The 24,991-nt window shown below is 39.1% G+C and overlaps 1 protein-coding gene across 10 annotated transcripts in view; it reads left to right on the top strand.

Moving 5' to 3' along the window:
• Positions 1–24,991, top strand: part of CTNNA2 (catenin alpha 2) — a 1,208,900-nt gene that overhangs the window by 983,336 nt on the left and 200,573 nt on the right. The gene's annotated exons all lie outside the window — the stretch shown is intronic.

Here is a 24,991-nt window from a genome sequence, read left to right on the forward strand (position 1 = left end):
CTTGTAGGCTACTCCATCATGTCAAGAAGTGCAAATTCCTGAGAGGGCTCAGTTAGATACGTTTATGGTGTTTTGTTGTTGTTGTTTTGTTATTAGTATTTTTAGTCAGACATCTTTTTATACAGTGGAAATTTTGGGACTTACATACCTCAAATAAATGAATAAATCAATAAAAACAGTTCTGACTGAACTGAAATAACAAGCTTGGAGGTCTACTTCCTACAAATCCCTCACTTAATGCCTCTTCTCCCCATTAAGCACAACCTTCCAATCCTTCCCAGGGCGCCTTTGATCTCTGTTTGAAAACCTCTGATGAATCTCTACATTTCCATTAATCACATAAGAATCATTCATAAATACCTGAAATAATCAATCTATGAATCAGTGATGATGGTTTTAGTCCTTCAACATTTTTCTTGAGTTTAATGATAGTATATTCAGTTTGCTGTCTATTTTTATGTTTTTTTTTCCCCTTGTATTTGTGCGCCATTTTTTCCCAGTTTGACATTCATAAAAATAGAGTCTATGAAGTGATGGGGCCCTTTCACAACCTACAGAAGTTAAGAACCTTAGAAAAGTCCTCAGCAAGGACAGTTTTAGTATACATAAAATATTAGTAAAATGTTCATAGGAAAAATAATATGGGTTTTCATAATTGCTTTAACAAGTGAAATTTTAAGAAGTTTTTTTTTGTTGTTGTTGTTGTTTTCTCCACAATATTTAAAACTTTTAATAAAATTTGTGGAAACTTCCACCGGGGTGTGTTGATTAGAATTTAACAGGTCAACTATGATGTAAACTCACTATAGGAAGTATCATCTGTAGAACTAGATAAAATAATTATTAGTAGTTTTCTCTCATCTTCAGAATCATGCCCTTCTAAAGATTAGCTAAGGACTTCTGGGTGGGGCCGACCCTGAGGGTGTGCTGAGCTGATCCAGAAACACCGGTTGTACCTCACGTCTAAGCCTTCTGGAGAAATGGAGTGCAAATTATGGCAACTCAGCAGCAAAGCAGTTCGGTCAGGGCTGGGGTGGAGTGGATGTAAATTGGGCACAAAATATGTATTGCTACAATGAAAATTAAAGCTAATCTTGAAAATGAGATGCAAGATCAATATAGCTATTTTGGGCCTCTGAACTTGTTTTATTCCTTCCATTGCTCGCCTGCTCAGTAAACCTGCCTGCTTTCCCTTCCCCCCCCATCTCTACCATGCACACCTGAGTGCAAGCCACACACTCTATTGTGCAGGCAACTGCAGTGGCCTCCCCACAGGCCTCTTTTATCTACCTGGCCCTCTACAGTCCCTTCTGCACAGAGCAGTCAGAGTGAATTTCTAATAATGCAAATAAAATCATATAATTTCCCTGCCTGAGGCCATTCAGAGACTTCCTCTTCTTATCAGGTTAAAGACCAACATTGTAAAGAAGCTTACGTGGCTTTCAGGATTTGACCTTCTCTTCAGTCTTCAGGCTCACCGTCCGTCCTGTCCCCTCCTTCCTCCACCACCTCCAACAAGGAATCAGCCACACTTGCCATCTTTTGCTTGTTAAATGTGCCATGCTCCCTCCCATCCTAGCCCTATGCTTGTGTTGTCCGTTTCCTGATGCATTCCCCACTCTATCCTTTCCTCTAGTTTCTAGGCATTGTTCAGCTTTCAGCCTGAACATCATGGCCCCAGGTGGGATCAGTTCCCTGTGTCTTTCACTTTCATGACATCCCATTTACTTTAGGATTGTAACCATTCAGCTCTACAAATGTATGCTAGTTCTTCTGCTAGTTTACCAATTCCTTTAGGAAAGAGATCATGTCTAATTGAATCCTAACTACAACCCAGCTCCTAGCCAAGTGCCTAGCATATAGAAGGTATTCAAGAAAGAGATGGTGCTTAAAAAGGAATAACATAATAAATGTAGCCAGTGATGTTGCCAGCCTTTGGGACCCTGAGGTAATATATTTCAATAGCACAGTTGTAGGATCCTAAAGCTCACCTTGGAGATCAGCAGTAAAGAGGCATTGTACTTTTTTAATTGCCTAATTTATTACCAAGAAAGAATTTCAAATCTGTGAAGAACTAATGTGAAGAAATACTATTTGTACCAAGTAGAAAACACCTGCTCTTTGCTACTAGGATCCCTGAGGAGTTGAATTAACTCTCTCAAGAGGCTCCCAAAGTTGTGTCCCTAACTCCACTATCATTCCTTTCCTGTCCTCTGCTTGACGAGTGTGCTTCAGGCTCTCATCCTCAGCTAGTGGATGTGAGAGAGGGAGCTGGCTCTATCTGACAAAGTAAAGTACAGCACTGAAGCCATAGTAATGATGAGTTAGACAAGGGAATCTCAATTCTTTGCTTCATCCTCTTGACTTAGTTACTCCTGATAGCAGTGCCCCATGAAGGATGAGAAGCTGTATTTACTGGAAATGCAGGGCTTGGAAGTCAGAGTCAAACCCTAATATTCAGAATCACTAATGTGATCATCCATCAGTTCAGCACCAGAGTGCCTTCCTTTCACCCTTGAGTAAATCGCTCTTCTCAATTAATCCTTCCCCTTGCACAATGCTGCATTCAGCAATATTTGCTGAGAGGTCCAGTTGCTGGCAACATAACCATGAACAAATCAGAGGAAGTTCCTGCTCTCATGGGACATGCATTCTTTTGGGAAAGATAAGAAAGGGAGAGGTAAGTGTATACTATGTAAGGCAGAACTATGTGCTGTAGCACAAAATTAAACAGAGTAGGATGATAAAGAATGAAGGAGGAGGGCATATGAGGTCGGGAAAGTCTTCCCTTCTAAGATGACTATTAAATAGAGATGTGAAGGGAGTGGAAGAACATTCCAGACTGTGAAAAAAACAAGTCCAAAGACCTCAGGTCAGCAGTGTGCTTTGCATGTTTGGTAGAAAACAAAGAGACCAGTGTGACTGGAGCCGAGAGTGAGAGGAAAAGTTACAGAGATTAAATTGAGAGCTGAGTATAAAGATTTTGTAGTTTACTCCAATATTGAGTTCATTGGAAGGTTTTGAACAAAGGCATGACATAATCTGACTTCCATTTTTAAAAGTTCACAGTGCTGCTGGATGGAAAATATATCACAGAGTAATAAAAAGCAAAGAAAGAAGAATATGTAAAATGATATTGCAATAGTCCAGCAAGTGATCAGTACTGTGACTAGAAGAGAAGCAAGGTCAGTGGGAAGACGTGGCTCGATTTTCCTGTATTTTGAAGGTTGAGGTGAGATATTGGATGTTGGGATGTGTGAGACAGAGAAGAGTCTGGGATGAATCCATATTTTGACAAGCTGCAGTGACATAATCAGTTGAAACTTTAATAAAACATAGCCTACAATCCCAGACTGTTTCTCAGTTGGCTCTGGCTTCAGTCGTCTGATAGATGTGGTCCTAAAACCCCTACACAAATGTTCTGGGTTTAAATAAATGTAAGAGTTTTGTATGTTCCAGGGCCTTGTTTCAAAACATGAACTAAAAAGAAAATCTAGAAAAATTGCATCAAAAACTACATTTATGATGATCATGCCACTGCACTTCAGCCTGGGTGACGGAGTGAGACTCCATGTCAAAAACAAAACAAAACAACAACAACAAAAAAAAACTACATTGATGGAATTGGACCTCCATGCATTTTTTGAAGACAAACCCAACATTTTCATACCCCTTTTTCTCCTTGCTGCCTTCCTCAATCCAGCTAATAATATTTGAACTAGATCTGAGTTACTGAAGTTTCTCTAATCAATTGAGCCATAGCAAGTCTGTAAATAATAATACTCTATAAGAGCTATTTTGTTCAGCTCACGTATGTTAAACTTACAGTAAATTTTGTCATCTAAGAAGTGTATATTCCAGTACTACTCTCCTCCATAATTTAAGAATTCCCCAATTCTTAAACCCCACCATATTTTGTAAGGTTTTCTATAATACACAATAAAGCATTGCAGAAAAGTTCAAGGGCCCACCTTAGACTCTTAATAACTATTTAGATATAAGGCTAGGGTTTTAAAATTAACCATTTATTACCTTATTTAATGCTTCTGACAACCTTATGAAGTGGCCATTAATTTTTACTTCAAATTACAGATGAGAAACCTGAGGTTTTAAGAAGTTTAATAATTGACCCAATGTCACATAGCTAGAAAGAGGCAGAATCCATGCATAAGGCCAAGTATCCCAGGCTCCAGAGACCACATTCTTAGCCACTGTGCCACACTGCCCCCAGGCTCTTATCCAAGGTGTCTGCACAGCCTAAAGTCTGATCCTTCATGTAATTATTTAGTACAGTTTCTGGCCCCAAAGTAATTGTTTAAAAATGTTAGCTGCTGATGTTGGTGTTATTGTATAGGCATTAAATTTCATATCTCTGAAATCACATTTTAGAGAACAGCTTTATTTTACTGCACATACCCTGAAAGTAATACATATTACTGCAGAAGAATTCTTATATACTAGTGGAATAGATCATGCAAACTGCTCTCAGGTACTGGTATTGGGCAGTAAACTAAGCTCACCAACTGGCTTCATGAGTCTTCACCTGCACAGCTTGCATCATTCATATCTGTTCAAATTACTAAATGCCACAGACTTTCAAGCTTGCTTGCAAATTGGTGGAGTTCAAGGACATTCAGTATTTTTGTGTCAAAGGTCTATTGCAGTGCTTGAATTAACTATGCACATAATGTAAATACTACCAGGTAACATTTCAATCTTTACACCATAGGCAAACTATAAAGCATAGAGCCATGATTATGAAATCAATTTTTTTCATATGTAAGAGAAACCAACGATTAGTTTCCATGAAAACCTTCCGATGGACTCAAACATCTAACTAAAATACAAAATCTTTATACCCAGCCCTCAATTTCATCTCTGTAATTTTTCACTGGCATTTAGATAAAAACTAACCATACCATATCTAAACCTCCAAATTATATTCCAGTAGGTGAATTAAGTACACTTACAAAGAAATATCCAGAAAATAGAGGACAATTAACTATGTTGTCCCTACCTAAGGAGGAGAAAGAGAATCAACACTTAGCTTGTTCGCTATGCTAGATACCATGGTAATGTTCACACATTATCTCTTCTAATCCTCTAAAGAAGTGCTTTAATAGTTAATATAACAATTTTGCAGATGAGAAACCTGAGGCTCAAGGAAACTAAAAGTAGCCTGACCAAAGTCACTAGATGATGGATGAGTGACAGAACCAAATGAATTCAAGTTCCCTAGGGTCCATGTTCTTTCTCCTGTTCCATGTGCTTGCTCTAGCTGTATAGATTCATATTTATAAATATTAACCCTGTACATTCCTTACCTGCCTACCCTCACCATGATAAAATCATAAGCCAGCATACTGGTAATATTGCTTAGTCTACTCTCCAAAGTTGAGGAAGAGTGGTGTGATGGACTAGAAAGATTCCCAGGAAACTGGCATCTGGACTTTAATAGTAGTGTTGCCACATCAGACATAAGAAGGTTGCATTTCATGTTGCTTCTGCAGACAGGTAGAAAATATTTGGTCTTTTGTTATACTAATTAGTTTTGCTGTTTCATCATCTAAGTAGGGAGTGTCTATTCTCTGTATGTATGTGTATACATATATATGTATGTTTTCTCTTGTATTTTGTGTTTTCTGCAACTGTTGAAAGGTGTGTATATATTATGCAGCTACCTCAGAAAAGTTATAACCTTATATTGTTAAGATCAGACACCTTCAATGCAAAAATAAAAAAGTCAACCCCCAGTAAAAATGATGTGGTATGTAAGAGCAAGAAGTGTTTTAATTGCCCAGGAAAAAAATTATTCAATGGTCACGTGTTCAATTTCTTCTAACTCTAAGGGATTTTTAATGTCACAAAGCCTTCTAGCCAGCCTGAAGCCATAGTTGGAGAGGGATCGTGTATTGGGACATTGCTTTTTAGAACCAAAAATGAGTTTTCAGTTTTCTTTGACTCCATTAGTTTTAGAAGGAGGTGGAGTTCAACTTCACAAAGCCTGCCCAAGGCTCAGTGGGTATGTACTTTCAACCCTTACTTTAAAAGACAACATTGGGTCCTTTGGACCTGATGACTGGAGTTTCTTTGATGTGTAATGATTTACCCCTACTGCTGTGTGTGTAGACAGATCACTTTAATCCTCTGACCCTCAGATTTTGCATCTGGCTTATCACTATTTAGGTGCCGCCTATCTTTGATATTTTACAATTCTCAGGACCTTTCCCAATTTCAGATTCTAGGAAAAGGGAAGACATGTTCTAGGGTGCATTTGTGGTTGAATCTTGAATTTGGGGGTTACAAGGAAAACATGTCATTACAGTGGTTTCCCAGGTGGCCTCACACTCAGGTGAACAAGGAACTGAAGCTTGGAGTACAGCTGGTAGCTGAGCTGTTCTAAACTGTGAACTGACCAGCAATATGGAACCCATCACTCTTTATTGTACTCGCATAACTTAGGCCTGTGACTGATCCAATGTCCGAAACGCAGGTTTGAATAACTCTTAATCAGCTTGGCCATTATGTAAGTAGAAGCCAAAGAGGGAACATAGTTCCGTGCTTGTCATATATATAAACCTACACCCCTACACCTTAGCTAAATAACATTCTGTTATTAACTGAGACCATTTGTTTATAAAAATAAAAAGCTTCCACTTTTTTTTTCTTTTTCTTTTTCTGTAGGCACATTAGTGCCTGTTGATAAAAGCCGATAATTGTGAGTGGCCACAGTGCCCAGGGTTGGCAGGTGGTGTGGCATTCTTTTTATTTTTTATTTTTAATAATATATTTAACACAGTATAACCAAAATATTATTTCAACATGAAATTAATATAAAAATTACTAGATATTTTACATTCTTTTTTCATACTCAATCTTTAAATTCTAGAATGTATTTTTTGCTTACAGTACACCAGGCCCTTGAATAACATCGTTTTGCTTATTAGCACACCCTTTTCCAGTCTCCAGAAACATTCCCTGTCCCTCAAAGCCACTCCAGTATGTGTGAGTATGTGTGTTAGACACATACATACATTCTTTGATCTAAAGAACAATATTTTTTAATCATATGTAAAATACAACGTGAGCATCTTTTGGGGAAAAAAATTGATGTTTAATTGACCTTAATGTAAAAATCTAAGTAAATACTGTTTGTAATACAAATGCACCTTTTGAAAATTTCCACACTACCACTTCCCACCAGATTGCTGCCTTTGGCTGCTCCTATTTAGACATTCTGGAGCTGCCACAGAGTGTGAATATCACAGATCCAAGGTGCCTGGGAATTCAGTCAATATTTTCATATAATACCAGTGGCCACCAAAATATAGTTACTTACTTACACTGACAGATTGTTATTTTTTCTCTTAAAACAATAGGACCCTCATGATTTATCTTTTCTAAATCTTTTCTTAGAAGATCAAAAGAACAAACATGCCCTTCCAAATCTGTAAATTATCCCAACCAAATGATTTTCTTACCAAGTTGATAGGAGGGGAATCCAAGACACATGAGCTCTATCACCTTCCCTTACCCACACACATTTTCTTATTATTTTATTACTTAATTTTTTTGAAAAGAGTGGTTTATAACTTAATTTTAGAATACAAGGTAGTTTGATGGTAAAGCCTGTAATGTATCTTTAAAAATGGATTTCAGGCTGCCTGTATGAGAAAAGGTGCTCAGCTTTTCTGTAAAATGTCATGACAGTTTCTGCACAAGAGACTGGAGACTTGGAGAATGTTAACGGCAGTGGGGCAGTAGAGTACTTCACGGATCAATAGTTTTGCAAACTAAAAATAGGCTGTGATTGGACCTATCCCAACACAACACTCAGCTAAAGAGGCTGTTTTCACCCCCACAATCAAGTATCTGAAAAAGTCAAGTCTTTTTCAAGTAGGTGACTTCAAGTATCTCTGTTACATAGAGCTTAAAAAAAACTAATTTGCAATTTACATCCAAATTGGCACACTTTTCCTGTGCCGATTCTGTAAACACGATGCCAGCCAGGTGTTTGTCTCCATCCTGGCTGGCCAACATCTTAGCCTCATACCCGTCTGGGGAAGGGGCTCAGGTGGGAACCCCGCCATCTCAGTGCCCACTGTGGAGGGTGAATCATACCCCTACAGGTAAAGTTCACAGCTGAAAAAGCCAAAGCCAAACACACAAATAATGGGGCAGTCAGGAATTAAAGCAGGCCCCATTCTTGCAGAGGACACGGGAAAACAGCTAGAAACAGTGCAGGAGGAGAGATTCAGGCTGTTGCTGCAGGGTCAAAAGTTCAGACAAGCAGAACAAGGAAGACTGGAGAGTGCATATATTGGAGGAAAGTGGGAAAAGAAAGGGAAAGCAGGGAATCTGGTTGCCGCTGCTCACAGCTCTTCCTGACGCAGCTCTAATTCATAAGTTAAACTCTTGTTGTTTTTCTGCCCTTGAATTTTGCCTTGAGGACCATTTTCCTCTCTCACTGACTTCACAGACTCTGTCTGACCTTTCTTATTTCTCCCCATGGTCCTCCTGTCACCAGAAACCTTTCAAACGGTTATTCTATATGCTTGTAGATTCTAGTGCCTTGCTACAAATATGGGTTATATTATTGCCCATTATTTCTCCTGATTGTTTTCAGGGGAAAAACATCTAATGTCCAATGAATTCTCTTGGTTTGATTTTTGCCTGGAAATTTGAGAGTAACAATTACTTTTCTCAAGATGAAAACAATTCAACCTTTGTCCCAGTTGCTTAACTAGAATTGTGGAAAAAAGGCTTTTGCTCAAATGCTATTAATAAATGACGGCCTCAGAATTCTGGAGTTTCTCACGGTCAAAACATACTAATGACATGTGTACAAGTGATTTTCTTGCCTGATACATCCACAACGAAAAGCATCAAAGCTAATACTTCTCTAGCCTATCTTGGAGAACTTTAGTGTGAAATGACAATTTCCATGACAAGTTTTCTTAGAAATGAAGAGAGGTTTTCATTTTCACGTAGTTGCTCATAATTTTCTACCTATCGCTTCTACAACAACTTTCAAAGCAGTGAATGTTCTGTTTTGTTCAAAAACGCATAATTTTACAGAAACTTAATGTACTTGTAGCTATTCTGGTGGTGTACTTTTAATTGCTTTTCATTCTGGAAAACTATGGTTGATGATCATGACTTCGAAGGAGCTGATGATCTCTACTTTGATTGTTGTCATTGTTGTCTGTCTTTCTTTCTGTCTCTCTTTTTTTTTTTTGAGGCAGGGTTTTACTCTGTCACTCAGGTGAAAGTACAGTGGTGTGGCATGATCATGGCTCACTGCAGCATTGACCTTCTGGGCTCAGGTGATCCTTTCCGGGTAGCTGGGACTGCACGGCTAATTTGTTGTGTTTTTTGTAGAGACAGGGTTTTGCCATGATGCCTTGGCTGGTCTGGAACTCCTGAGGTCAAATGATCTGCCCACCTCAGCCTCCCAAAGTGTTAGAATTACTGGCATGAGCCACCACACCCGGCCTCATTTCCTCTACTTTGAATGAAATTTTTTTTCTTGGGTAGAGATTATGGAAATCAAAGTACTTAAGGAGTAAAATAAGATTATTTTATCTTATCAGGATTTCTCAGCCACCTCACTACTGACATTTTAGTCTTGATAATTATTTGTTGTGAAGGGTTGTCCTGTGTGTTATAGGATATTTAGTAGCATCTCTGGCCTCTACCCACTAGAAGCCAGGAGCACTTCTCTCTAATTGCAACAACTAAAAATGATCCAGATATTTCCTGGGGGACAAAATCATCCCTGGTTGAGAATCACTTCTCTATAATCTTTAAATAAATATGCATATGCACACTCAGTGTCCTATACCTACATCAGTTCATTTGCAACACACATTTTTTGATATGAATGCAATCAGCAGATAACACAAGAAATAGGTGAAGGTTTGTTTCTTAATTGAATTGATTTCTGAAATTACCATTACTCAAAATTCTTATCAGTTTCTCTCCCCACAGTAATTTGGTAAAAACCTTGTCACAATTTTTTTTTTCTCTATGATCTTACTGCTGCTTATAATTTCACTATTTTAAAAAAAATGCCCTAGTATTCTGAAACTACTTCCAGAAGGGGACATTTTACTGTTGTTCAAATAGTAATACCTAATTAGGATTCTCCCACTGATTTCTTTTTAACTAAGGCAGCTAGCTTAAAATAAGGCTGTAATGAAAGAGGACAAGAACAGGTAGGTAGAAAATATGCCAGAGAAGATGTGTATAAAGAAGACACTGGAAGATGGCAAGGCCCATTCTATTCATATCACCCATAAAGTTTAGGACCAGTTATTACATGCAACCACAGGGCGGACATAGCGCATGCTCCATAAGCACTTATTAGCTGAGGGTTAAATTCAGGTTGGAATTCTCTGGATAGGCCTATGATCAATCTACCTTTAGTTTTACTTTCCATTAATCTCTTTTAAAAAAGGAAAATAAATCTTTCATACAGTTAGCATCTTTCCATAGTGCCCTGACGTATTACACACTTGCTACCTCTGATCCTTAACTCCTGCAATACATTGAGCCAGGAATTTCTTTCCCAGTTCTCTGCCTAGTGATCTCCTGCTTTATTTTTTAAATGAAAAGATAGTAAGAATGCAGGATATTTCTAAGCTGTTACTGGAAACTATGTGCTATAGTAAATAAGCCCTATCCAAAGTGAGGGCAATACACAGAGGCAGGAAGATCATGTTTATCACTAGAGTCGTGGTCATCGACGCTAGTGGCTTCGCTCGCAACCTCTGAAGGCAGGTCAGTGTTTGCAGATGAGTGTGTTCAAGTATATCAAGGGACAGACACTGCTACCCAGGGCATGAGCATGCTGGTTACAGAAAGCAAAAGGCCTCGTTGTTCTAAGTGTGCCCGCAGGCAGCATTGGCCTTACCTGGGTGCTTGTTGGAAATATAGACTCTTGGGTCTGCATTTTAACAGGATTCACAGGTCATTTCTATAATATTCAAGTTGGTGAAGCTCTGGCATAAGAAACATTTTCCAGAATATCTTCTCATGAGATGCTCTGGGGGGTGGTGGGGGAAACAACAACGGGGGTTTGGGGAAGGATGGGTTCAAATACGTATATATGTGGGGATCTCCTCATGCTGTAGCCACTGCTATGGTCTCAATGTTTGTGACCCTCTGTTTTAGTCTATTCATGGTGCTGGAACAAAATACCTTAGACTGGGCAATTTATAAACAGAAGAAACTTCTTGCTCACAGTTCCAGAGGCTGGGAGGTCCAAGATGGAGGTACCAGCAGATTTAGTGTCTGATGAGGGCTTGCTGTCTGCTTCAAAGATGGAGGCTTCTTGCTGTCTCCTCATATGATGGAAGAGGCAAACAAGCTCTATCAGTCCTCTTTTATAAGCGCACCAATCACATTCACAAGGACTCCACCTTCAGGATCTCCTTGCCTCCCAAAGGCCCCACCTCTTAATACCTCCACATTGAGGATTGGATTTCGATATGTAAATTTTGGAGAGAAAAACAGTCAGACAATAGCACTCCTCAGAATTCTTATGTTGAAACCTAATTCCCAGAGTGACAGTATTAAGAGGTTGGGCTTTTAGGAAGTGACTGGGTAATGAGGGCTTCATCCTCATAAATGATATTAATGCCCTTATAAAAGAGGCTGCCTTGTCTCTTAGGCATCTTCTATGAGGACACTTAGAAGGCACCATCTATGAGGAAAAGGCCCTCACTGGGCACTGAACCTGCTGGTCCTTTGATCTTGGACTTTGCAGCCTCTGGAACTGTGAGCCATAAATTTCTGTTGTTGATAAATTACCCAGGCTAAGATATTTTGCTATAGCTTCCTGAACACACTAAGACAGCCACTTTTTGGAGATTCACAACGTACATAGCCACTGAAAAACATACTTTAGGAAATTCCAAGTTACAAGATCAGGCCTTAGGGATGGGGGAGGCTTGAATTCTAGACATTTCTAAGTAAAATTTGGTTATGGAAAACAAGGGTTTAACATGATAAAAGTGAAAGGTGATTACTTTGGATCAACTTTATTATTTTTTAATGTCAGAAAATGGATACATTGTCATATGTCGTGGCAGTCAGCTTGCTAAATACCATTAGCTTCCAAGTGATCCTGTCAAAGGCAATCCAGACATGCATAATTACTATTGAGTCAATGCTTATTTACTGAGTCTAATTATTTATTTTGTTGGCAGTTATTGTTCTTTCTGGCATTAGTTCTAAAGCTATTTGGTAAAATATGGACAGTTCTAAAGTATAGGTACAGTATTCATTTGCTAGAGCTGCCATTAAAACATACCACACACTGACCAGGTGCAGTGGCTTACGCCTGTAATGCCGGCACTTTGGGAGGCCAAGACAGGCAGATCACCTGAGGTCAGGAGTTCAAGACCAGCCTGACCAACATGGTAAAATCCCATCTCTACGAAAAATACAAAAATTAGCTGGGCGTAGTGGTGGGTGCCTGTAATCCCAGCTACTTGGGAGGCTGAGGCAGGAGAATCTCTTGAACCTGGGAGGCAGAGGTTGCAGTCAGCCGAGATCACGCCATTGCACTCCAGACTGGGCAACAAAAACAAAACTCTGTCTCAAACAAACAAATGAACAAAACAACACACACTGAGTGGCTTAAACAACAGAAGTTGATTTTCTCATGGCTCTGGAAACAAGGGATCCAAGACCAAAGTGTCAGCAAGTTTGGTTTCTCCTGAGGCCTCTCTTGGCTTACAGATGCCATCTCACGGCGCCCTCGCATGGTCTTTCCTCTATGCTCGCACATCCCTAGAGTCTCCTCCTGCATCCAGTTTTTCGTTTATAAGGACACAAATCAGATTGGATTAGGGCCCATCCTCATAGCTCCTTTGAACTTAATCACCTATTTAAAGACCTTCTCTCCTAATACAATTATGGAGTCAGGGCTTCAATATATGAATTCTGGGAGAACACAATTTCACCTATAACAATGCCGAATGTTTTTTTTTTTCCGTGTGTTTGTTAGTTTTTTTGTTTTGTTTTGTTTTGTTTTTGAGAGAAGGAAAGCAGAAATACTTTCATATGTTCTGAAGGCTTTACATTTAATTTTTACTCATTATTTATTCCAATTATTGCGTGCCCCAGAGATGAATTTTATGATGGTCTAGGTCATCACTAATTATTTTGTTTCTGATACAGATTCTTTCACCTTATTTAAAAATATCTTCAAACTTTTCAACTGTATTACATAAAATAAACCTGACTTCATCAGGGAGTTCCTCGAACTCTAGAGTCTGGTCCAGGATGTTGCAGTCAGTGGAGATCCAACTAGTGATACTCCTCATTCCATCCATTCCTTTAGGTACTGGATGCAGAGTTGTGCGAGGTTTTCCTTCTGCTGTAATTTATTCACCAAAGTTTATATCATTTCCCTCCAGGATTTGAAAAATCACAGGAGACTTTGTTTGCTAAAAGGGCTCATAGAGAGTGAAGGATGAGTATTGCGTAGACCACTCCTTTTTATGCTCTGTCTGAGAAATTTCATTTCCTAGCCTGAGCAGCTGCCATTCTCTGATGCAGCCTGTTGCCACTGCTGCTGAGGGAGTAGGTATTTTTTAAATCCCTTTCTCCTTCTGATAATAAAATATTCACTGAAAATTATATGAGTAAATAAAGTAGGAGTGGGAAGTGAGGACAATAATGATATTGAATATATCATGTAATTATGAGCTAGACTTTCCCCAGTCTAAATAATTTTTTGACTACTTTAGGGTCTTTTGCGTGTTGCATCAACTACAGCCAGGTCATCTATTACATTTAGCTATTTACCCTGTTGACAAAGACTGTCGGGAAAAATTCATCATCAATTTATTTTTCACTTCCCCTGCTGCATTTTAATGTTAAGATTCTGCAAAAAAGTTGGCAGTTATATGAATAAATGAAGCATTGGTTATAGCTGCACTTGACAATAACATCTAATGTTTATATGGATTTTTTGTTTTGTTTTGTTTTTGAGACAGAGTCTCACTCTGTCTCCCAGGCTGCAGGCTGAAGTGCAGTGGCATGATCTTAGCTCACTGCAACCTCTGCCTCCTGGGTTCAAGTGATTCTCCTGTCTCAGCCTCCTGAGTAGTTGGGATTACAGGCACAAACCACCACACCCAGCTAATTTTTGTATTTTTTTAGTGGAGAAGAGGTTTTGCCATGTCAGCCAGGCTGGTCTTGAATTCCTGGCCTCAGGTAATCTGCCTGCGTTGGCCCCCCAAAATGCTGGGAATACAGGCATGAGCCACCACGCCAGGCCTTATAAGGTATTTTTATACGTTTGTATTGTATGGTTTTATATTATTTGAAAACACTTTCATCAATATATACTTGGTTCTTGGAACACCTCAGTGAGGAAGCTAAGGCAAATTTCTTTTCTAAGAAATGTGACATTACCAGTTGGTAACAGACATGATTCTAGAGTCCAAATTAACTGAGCATCTACTATGTGCCAATAGTATTCTGAATATGTGAGATGTGTCAGTGAACAAAACAGAGATTAAGTCTAATTATAGAAGGCAGATAATAAACAATAGACAAAATAAATATATAACTTATGTAATAGAAGATGACAAGTGCTATGGAAAAAGGAAAAGTAGAGCAGTAAGGGAGGTTGAGATACAGGGTTGCAGTTTTAAGTAGGGTGGTCAGAAGAGGTTATATTGAGAAAGTGGCATTTAAGCAAAGTCTGGAAAGGAGTGATTTTGGTGTTTAGTAATTTGCTCACTGTCTCTCTGCCACCTGTTTGTTGGTTATAGCATAATTACCCAAATGACCTGCAAGTATTTGCTCAGAAATCTTAACAACCATGGAGTGATTAGAAAGAACAATGGACATTGGCCTGGACTTCTAAAAAAATGACAATGTGAACTAGGAGTAGTCCACCTTGAGTCTTGGTAAGCTGAAAATTGCAATATCTTTTTAGGACAAATGAGTTCCACAGTTTTAAGAAAATCTTAGAATTAAATAAGTAAATGGTGTTTCTGCTGAGTTCATGGCTATCGTGGGCTAATCAGTATTCCTTCTAAGATGCCCATCTGCATATTTGGGCAACACATTGAGATGAAGTTAGACTTCTGTTTGTCCCTAAGAGTGTTCCTTACCGGCTTTGTTATAGATCATTGCAGATCCAGCTCCTTACTGGATAAAGTTGATGAAGGATAAAGAAAGGAAGATAGAACTTTATAGGGAGAATCAGGTGTTTAGTTGAGCAATGAAAAAAAGGCATTACGGGAATTTGTGACCTAAATGCTATGAAAATATATATGAAAGCATATTTGACATCTCTTAGGGGGATTCTTTATCCTGTGCCATAAAATTCCACCCCATGATCTGAAATTATTCCAAGTAGGTGGGGCAGAATAGACTAAGTAATCTTGTAATAGACAACCCTGACCCTCAATGGCTTAAGATAGCATAGACTTAATTTTTCTTCATAACTTTCCATTGAGAGTCCCAGGGTTACTTGGAGGCACCTGTTTCTCTCCACCATCCTCACTGCAAGACTGATGAAGCAGCCACTATCTGGAATATGCCAGTATTTGAGGCTGAGGCAAACAATGTGGCCAAACATGCACTAGCTTCTAAAGCTTTCTTTGGAAAATGACACATGCTTCCCCTAATATCCATGGACTAAAGAAAGTTTACCTGGACAGAATTATGTTCAAGTACTTGTGGAAGTAAATCCTACATGGTGGCTGGAAGGAGAAAGAGCCAAGATATTTGTGAACTGTGTAGGGATTCACACAGTGGGTAAAATTTTGTAGTTTCTGTCTACCCTGAGACTTCAAAAAAAATTATTGGTGAAGTTGCTTTTTGCTATTTGATGAGGTGTCCTTTTGCTGTTCAGACTGGGTATTTGATTCCTCTTGTGTAGTTCTTCATTTTTCAGGAAGGAGTAGGGCAGGACCAACTTGTGCAATGATTTGAAGTTGAAGAGATGCAGTTTAAGGTCAACATATGACAGTTTTGTTGTTAGTTTTGTTGACAGTATACTCAATATACTTTTATACTGAAGTCATTTTCTCAGAAGCTCATGTTGGGTTGCAAAAAAATATATAAAAGCAGTCTTATCTTCCAAAGAGGAAATTTTAAAAATTATAATTCTTATACCATAGGCAACACCGTTGATTTTTGATCTCCATGACTTCTGTTTTGCAACTCCAAGATATTAGGTTCTATAGCTTCTGAGAAGAGCTCATGAGTGTAGAAAGGTCTGACAAATATAATATGTTAGGCAAGCAATGTGTTTAGTAAAGAAATGGAGACAGAATGGGTAGGCCAAGGAGATGTCAAAGGTCACACAAGAAATAAGTTAAGCCCAAAGATTAGGTAAAATAGGAGAGGTCAAGATGTTCTCAAAGGCCTGACTCAGAAGAGGCAAGAGGTGGGGAACTCAGTCAGTAGCACTGAGGAGCAAGACATGCCCAGGTGAGCCATTTTCCCAGGGCAAAAGGCAGAAGCCAGAACAAAAGGGAGACACTAGTCTTTCAGGCAGTCCTCCATGGGGAGGTGGCACTATCCTTCTTCTGCATCTTTCTGCACTTGCAGAGGACTGGCTCTAAGATGACTAGTAGCCTGCAAAGTAAGTTTGTATATTCTTGTGACAGGTTTGCACATATGACAATTCCTCATTTATTTTTCTACAAAGCATATATATCAGCAGGTCTTCACATGGGCCATCCTTGTGCTTCTCCTCCACTGATTAGCCCATATCTCAAGCTCAGCCTTTCTAAGTGATTCCCCTTTAGGCCACCCTCTTGAGGCAGTATGGTAATGTGGTCAGTGGGCATTCATGAGTCTACTCTCAAAGCTCCCAGTTAATTGATGTGTTCTGCTCCAGGGTTGCCCAGAAGGCAGGAGCAATAGACCAGTGTCTTCTTAGTTGTATTGCCCAGCCATCTGGACCTTATAGAGAATTCACTGCCAGAAACGCAGGACCGTAGTCTAAAATCTGATTACTCCAAACCAGCCATGAGCCACTTAGCAAGTGCTCACATCTCATACCCTTTCAACACACATGCAGTCACCCCCATCCTCAGTGGAACCTGGCTCCATCTTGCTTTTGTTCCTTAATACATGCACCACTTCTGTTTCCAAGGAGCTACCATGCCTTCCCAGTGCCATGGCTTGAGCAAGAGGATGATCCATTGGGTGACAGAATTTTAAGCCATTAATATACTGTCTCTGTCTTTTTTACCCCTCTCTGTTTCCTGTATGTTAAATGGAGATACTAATACCTTCCCGAACTCTTTTGGAAGACAAGAGAATAATTGAATGAGTTTAAATATTTAAACCACTTCCCCTGCCAAACAAAACACCAGAATGAGCGGCCTCAGAGAAAGCCCTAGACTAAGGCTCCCATCATTGTTGCCATCATCCTCGTCTTCTTTTCTCTTATTAATTAACCTCCAGATAGCTCAGAGCAGAAAACAAAGGGACCTTAGCTCTGACTGGAGTCAAGAATTTTCCTTTCTGTTTCTCCCATGCATCTCCTAAATACCCACCAGAGTCTAGCAGTGAGAGGGGCCTGCAATAAGGAACTGAAACTCATGCTTTTTCCTTCACCTTTTTAAATCTTCCTTTAGGATCTGCAATTGGTGGAAAGATGAATTTGTAGGCCTGCGGTATTAACAACCAAACTGAATAAAGGCAGCCTTCCCGTGGAACCAAAGTTCACTTAATCGTGCCCTGGGCCTGGGTGAACACAAGTGCTGTTCTTTAGCATTGACTCAGGGAAACACCGCTTGCTTTTATGAGATTGTAAGACAATGATGGAAGCAAAACAGCTCTTCTTCACCCCAGTTATGTAGGCCACCTTTAGAATGGAGAACAAGGTGTGATTTTCAACCCATAATAGTATTAATTCAAACTGACACAGCAAGGAAATCCACTTTTCAGGCTGCTATTTATTTCTTTTATCAGTCAATCACAAATATTTATTGAGCACTGTCTATGAGCTCGGCATTGAAGGGGAAACAGAATAAGCATGAGAGATGACCTCTGCTTTTACCATTTAACATTTCCTTGGGGGAGACAAAGCTAACATTCATGGTCTAATAGAAAGAACACTTAACTGGAATCAGGAGATCTGTGGTCTTGTTACAGTCGGTTGAGTAGTATAGTGTGTGGTTAAGTGTAGACTGCCCTGGAATTGGGCTCTCAGAGCTATAAAATAAGGCACTGTCGTTAATTAGCAGTGAAACCTTGAGAGAATCCTATACCTCTCATCAATTTTTCTCATCTGTAAAAAAGAGGTTAATAATAGTGCCCAACTCAAAGGCTTGTCAAGAACTTAAAGTTAAAACTTGGCTAGCATTATATTTACGACACATTAAGTATGAGACATCATTCATTTAATATTTCAGACAAGCCTTTGAAAATCTCTGGGACAGAAAAGAGACCAGACTTGTGTTATGTATTTCCTGTGCCCTAGAGACCAAACGGGGCACATCGCATATGCGTTTTTATACATCCCCACTAATGCCTTGTAAAGTGGGTTAGGGAGACATGAATAGGTTAAAATCGTGACATGAATAGGTTAAAATTTTGTAAGGTCTGCTATTTGGTAAGAGACAAAGCTGGGTTCAAACTCTGATCTGAGTCAAAATCCTGTGCACTTTCTACTCTCCCATAGCCTCTCTTAATGTCAGTTTCCCATGTGAGAAAATATTGGGATAGATCAAATGGGCTCTGAGTTCAGCTCTAAATTTTTGGATTCCACGTCATCCAATCTTCTAGTAAAACTGAATTTTAGATCAAGGGCAATAAGGATGGGAGCACTGCATTCACAAGAGGCTTTTAGAAGTATTAATTAGGCCATGAAGAACCAGTAGAATTCGTTTATATGTAAGGAGACTACTTCTGCTAGGCATAAATATTAGAACAATGGTGGGAATGATAGGTAGGGAAGACAATATAAAAAATTATCCCTACCAAGAGGAGGCAGCTACTGAGGAAAGGTTGGAGAGAGGACTGTTTTCCTTCCTAATACCTTAATCCACAGTTTCTCAATATCAGCACTATTGACGTTTTAGGCCAGATAACCCCTTCTCCTGGGGACTGTCCTATGAATTGTGGGATGTTGATAGGGCTGAATTGTACCCCGCTCCCATCTAATTCATATGTTGAAGTTTTAGCCCCCAGCATGATAATACATGGAGATAGAGCCTTTGGGAGATAATAAGGTTTAGATGAGGTCACGAGGGTGGGGCCCCTATGATGTGATTATAGTCCTTATAGGAAGAGACAGGAGAGAGTTTATTTTCTCTCTACCTTGTGAGGATATAGCAAGAAGACGGCCATGGAAATGATTGACAGGGCCCTCACGAGAACCCAACCAGGCTTGCACCCTGGACCTCCAGCCTCTAGAACTGCAAGAAAATAAAGTTCTGTTGTTTAAGCCACCCAGACTGTAGTATGACGTTTGTTATGGCAGCCCAAGCAGGCTAAGCTGTTTAGCAGCATCCCTGGCCTCTCCTCACTAGATACCAGTAGCATCCAACCAGTTATGACAACCAAAAATATATCCACACGTTGCCCAGTGCCCCTGGGGATAAATCACCTCAAGTTCTCTTAAGTTCACAATTTGAGAAGATCACTTGGGAACCACTGTCTTAACCTTATCCTAATTCTAATTTAGGCCATAAACTTCATTATCTGCAAGTTTAGGTTTTATGTTTATCGCTTTGTGGTTTTTTGTTGTTGTTGTTTTTTAATTTTTATTTACTTATTTATTTTTTTGAGACAGAGTATTGTCCTGTCATCCAGGCTGGAGTTCAGTGGCCCAATCATATGTCACTGCAACCTCGACCTCCCAGGCTCAAGCGATTTTCCCACCTCAGCCTCCCAAGTAGCTGAGACTACAGGTGTGCACCACCATGCCTGGCTAAGTTTTGTATTTTTTGTAGTGATGGTGTTTCTCCATGTTGTCCAGGCTGGTCTCTAACTCCTGAGCTCAAGCGATCCACCACCTTGTTCTCCCAAAATGCTGACATTACAGGTGTGTGCCACTGTGCTCGGCCCCGTTATTTGCAAGCTTAATATTGCTGCTTTAAGTTTATGTTTGCCTAGTATGGTTCTCAAACTTTCCTGTGTATAAGAATCACCAAGGGAACATAGTAAAATGCATATATTTAGTCTTCTGTCCACTAAAAACTTGGTGTAGTGGTCTGTATTAAAACCAACAAATTTGATTTTTAACCAGCTCCTAACTCAGGTGATTCTGACACAGTCTAGGGACCCCTACTTTGAGAAACACTGATATAGTTGCTATAGTCAGTGTCAACCTGGACCTTGCAAGCACAGTAGAAAGACAGTGGCCTTGGGAACAAATAATTGTGGGTTTAATCCTGCATTTTTTATTTACTTGGGATTATAAAGTGAGCTGGCTAAGCATGTAGCCTCTAAGATCAGATGCCCTAGTTTCAAAGCCAGGCTTCGTCACTTACAGGATGTGTAGCATTGGGTGAATCACTCAGCATTTCTATGCCTGGGCTTCCTTACCTGTAAAATGGGGAATATTGTCAGTGCCTCCCTCATACGTTGGCATTATGTATGACTGGATACATGGCAAGACTCTGGTAATTGTTCCTGCATAATGTGTTCAATAAATGTTTGGTGGTAGATGCAAAGGTTAATTAAAAATAAAAAGTGTGGACTGTTGCCATAGCAGCCTTGTAAGGGCATTCTTGACAATTCTTAATGCACTTAGCACAGGATTTTTCTGACTCCAGAGCTCCTATGAATGACTTGGGAAGTTTGTAGAATGCATGTTCCCAGCTTCCTCCACCCAAGAGAGACTAATTCATTATGCCCCAGGTGAGGTTTAGGCCTGCACGTTTATAAAGCTATCCAGATGAGTATGATGCAACCAACTCAGATACCGCACATAGAAACAAACTATCTTGAGGAAAATAGCCTGTATTATGTGCACACTCGACCTGCTTATTACATTGATCTATTCAAGTGATAGACTATATGCTAGAATATAATCTTTAAGTCTGTTCTCCACTGAATATCCCATATAGAGGTGATTACAAAACATCGTATGAATTTCTTGTTTTCGTATTTATACTTAAGCATTCTCTTTAGCTTCTAGTTTTATTTGATTTCCTTGGAAGCTTTCCAAATTGTGTTCTGGAAAAAGAAAATCACTTAAGGCTTTTTAAAAAGGGAGGAAGAAGATACTTCAGAAAGGATGTCACCTAGACTTAAAACCCTTTTCAACAGGACATTTCAACAAGTTGGGTTGTGAACTTGAGAAAATTAATTTTTGGAAATTCTTAAAGCAGTACACACTCCTATTAAGGAAAAAAATCTAGTAGTGTAGAAAACTAAAGGCCTGTCAGTATACATTTTCATTTCGTCTTTATTCCTATTCTTTGGTGAAAATAAAAATTTTCAACAAAAAATAATTTTCTCTTTAGGGTTTTTTTGAGGAAAAACAAGGATTTTGCTTGTTAAAAAAAGAAGGCAAATGTATTCTGATTGCACCAACATTTCTTAACATGCACTCCAAACTCTCCAGCTTTTTTCCCCATAAATCTGATGAGAATTATGACCACCATGAATATGTTCACTATCAAAATCAAAGACATTGCCAAAAATAGATAGAACTTAAGTGTTACTTCAGTTAAATGATGATCTTATCACTGTGCTTGGTGTCATTTTTATTGTAACATAGTGGAATATTTTAGAAGAGAATGATTAGTAGTCCAAATTTTCTTCTGCAAGAGCTAGAGATTCTCTGATGTAGTTTTTCTGCTATAGTACATTTTTTCCAGTGCCTTCAATCTATTACTTTTACCATTGCAAATCTTTTGGGTAATATGTGTAATGGGCGTATATTTGGTCTATGAAACTCAGGAGCAAGAATATCCCTTGTTTTTATTTTTCTAAGGTATATAATTATAGCTGGCCACTTTCCAAAAGATCTGGCGTCTATGGAAGTCTAGAAGCAAGCTTCTTGGTATGGGGTTGTTGTGTTATTTCTCTTACTCTAGGCCTGTGTGGGAGCAGCCACTCCATTCATACAAAATTGTGCATAGGTTATAACAGAATGTCATGTATGCACAGATGCTCTGATACTTCCTGCTGCAAGAGGAGAATGTTTATTAAGTCTAGTGGGGGAAAAGCTACTAGTGGAATTATTCCTCCTTTCCTTCCTGTAATCTTGGGAAATCCCAACGTTCTTCCCCAGTCAGGCCCTTCCCTTCATCCTTCTCCCACACTGGGATAACTTCCGTTTAATAATCCCTTGATGTACCCAACCTTTCAAACAAACACATGGGTGGGAATTTTCTTTAGTTCACCCTTAGAAATCCAAATGTGCTGTTAACTGATGTGGAAGGTGGGAGGGTGGAGGGCATATTTAGGGATGAAGATGAGGTATGGCTGAGAAAGAACGCGGAAGCTTGCTCATTCTTCCAAGGAGAGGGCCAGGGTGAAACTAATCTTTTCATCCTTACCTTTTTGAAAGAAGAACTAGACAGATAGCAGTATATCAATAGAATGTTCTGCCAAATATTTGTGGTAAAGTCTCCGATAACTAAACTCAATAAATCAGAGCCTTTATTACTGCACTTAGTTCTGGAAGGAGTCAAATTACAACAAAGTAACTGGTATCAGATTCTTGCTTTAATAACACCTTTCCAGGAAGGCCCTGGGCTCTTTTCTAACTTGGCCCAATCACTGACACCTTCTCCATCTTTGTCCTCAGATCCTTTGTGAAATCCCAGATTGTCTTCACTTACTAAAGAAAGACAACCATTCCATTCAGCAGCCTGGATTTACTAAGCAAGGGAGAAGTGGGCATTTTAGGGTGATGCTTAGCAATAAGGGTAAATTTACTATGTTCTCTGTTTCACTCTTAGCAACAATCTGAAAATTTTCAAATAGTTCAAAAAATTAAACTGCTTTTGTTTCTGAGGAGCAGTCAGCAAAATTGAAAAGTCAGTAGGATTTGCTTTGATTCCTTTGTTACGCCTAGCCTGTGTGTTTCTGAATCCTGACTACACGTTAGCATTACCTGAGGAACTTCAAAAACTCCAAGCCTGGGTCTCACCCCTAGAGATGCTCATTCAGTCTGGGATGGGGCCTGGGTGTCACTAATTTGAAGTCCTCCAGGTGATACTAATGTACAGCCAGGTGTCAGAACACCAGCTGCATTATTTGCACAAGTCTCCTTTCTTGTTAGCATTTATTTATTTATTTATTTATTTATACCCTGAATATCTTAGAACTGATTTTTTACAGAGTTATGCTCTTAGTAGGCAAGGAGCTGATAAAATATCATGTATCCCAGGAGGCTTTATATTAGCAGGGTCTTCAGAAAACCTGGAACCTGAATAATAATGGTAAAATGGTGGCTTGACAGGGCAGCAATGTTGCCTTCATTTCCCCAACTCTCCTTCCTTTCCTCCTTTTTCTCTATCTTTTCCTCCATTAATTTGAAAGGCAATTCTTAAGGGATTCACACTCAAATTTCTGCCGTATATTTGGTTACCTACCTGTAGAGCTGATGCTAGGGGTCATGCTTTCTAAGGCATAGTCCTATGTATCCCAACATTGATGGTATGGGTTTGTACATGTAGTCTGAAATGTTTGATTAGCTACCCACAATCAGTAGCAGCCTGCTTAAGATATCAGAAGACCAAGAAGCAAAAATAGGCCAGGTGCAGTGGTTTAGGCCTGTAATCCTAGCACTTTGAGAGTCCGAGGCAGGAGGATCAGTCGAGCCCAAGAGTTTGAGGTTGCAGTGAGCTATGATCAATCACACCACTGCACTCCAGCCTGGATGACAGAGCAAGACCCTGGTCTCTAAAATTAAATAAATAAATAAATACACTAAATAAAATACACTTCTTGGTCTATTTTGTTATTGTAGAAGTAATATCTGTTCATTGCAAAAACATTAGAAAATGTAGATAAGTTAGAAAGAACAAACCGGAAACCACCTGTAATATAGTTAGGGTTGCCTCTGGCTTTCCTTCTGTCTCCTTCTCTGTTTTCAAATAACTTTCTATACTTAAAATGATTTTTAATGGATCCTCCTCTTGGTACATGTTAAAATAGAGCCTCTGACTACATGTTCTGTAAGGCAGGAACATTTAAGATTTTAAGCCAACTTAGTACCTTTGAATTCAAAACTTGTAGTTTCTTAGAACTCCATACATTAGAATGGCTTTGGAATTATCCAGTGATCAATAAGGATAGTGAGTTTCAGAAAGCTTAACACAGAACTAATCAGTGACAGAATTAAAAATACAAAATCCAGGGTCACTAGGTTCTGGGGGCCATGTGCCTTTCTGTAGCTCACACTATGTGCTTGGTGTGTAGCCAGGTACAAGGGTGTCAGTTTAATCTGGGTTTGCAAGTGGTAAATTATGCTTTTAAAGTATTTACTGTTGTTCCTACACAGTAGAATGAGAAATGAGAGTTGACTATATTCTTGACATGATCTGAGAAATAACATGATTGTGGTTGAATTTCCTGGAATCTTTGAAGAAGGAATTGATTATTCAAGGTGTGCATTGGTTTATACATATCTCATCTTCTGTTAAGGCAAAGCTATGACGTTGGGAATGTACAAAGAAATTAGTCACAGAAACAATAGTATTTAGCCCAACATGTCACAAACCTTGATTTACAGAACACTAGTTCTTAAGATGTTAATAGATATTCCATGGAAAACTCTGGATTAAACCAAATTAAACAAACATGTTTCATAATTATAGGAGTTCCCTGGGTCTACAATAAGCTTATGCGCATTGTAAATCCCTATATGAGACAAAGTATGCAAATTTCCTTGTTGTAACAATAATAGCTTTTTTTTTTTTCCTTTTAAAAGGACCATTTATTAACATCTTGAACAACTAGTATGGTTGTTCAACCAGTTTAGAACATGCTGGTTTTATCTGGTTAGGCTTTGTGTTTTGGCAACATCCAGAGAACACCT

This window comes from Nomascus leucogenys, chromosome 14, assembly GCF_006542625.1.
Source record: "Nomascus leucogenys isolate Asia chromosome 14, Asia_NLE_v1, whole genome shotgun sequence".
NCBI classification, from domain to species: Eukaryota; Metazoa; Chordata; class Mammalia; order Primates; family Hylobatidae; genus Nomascus; species Nomascus leucogenys.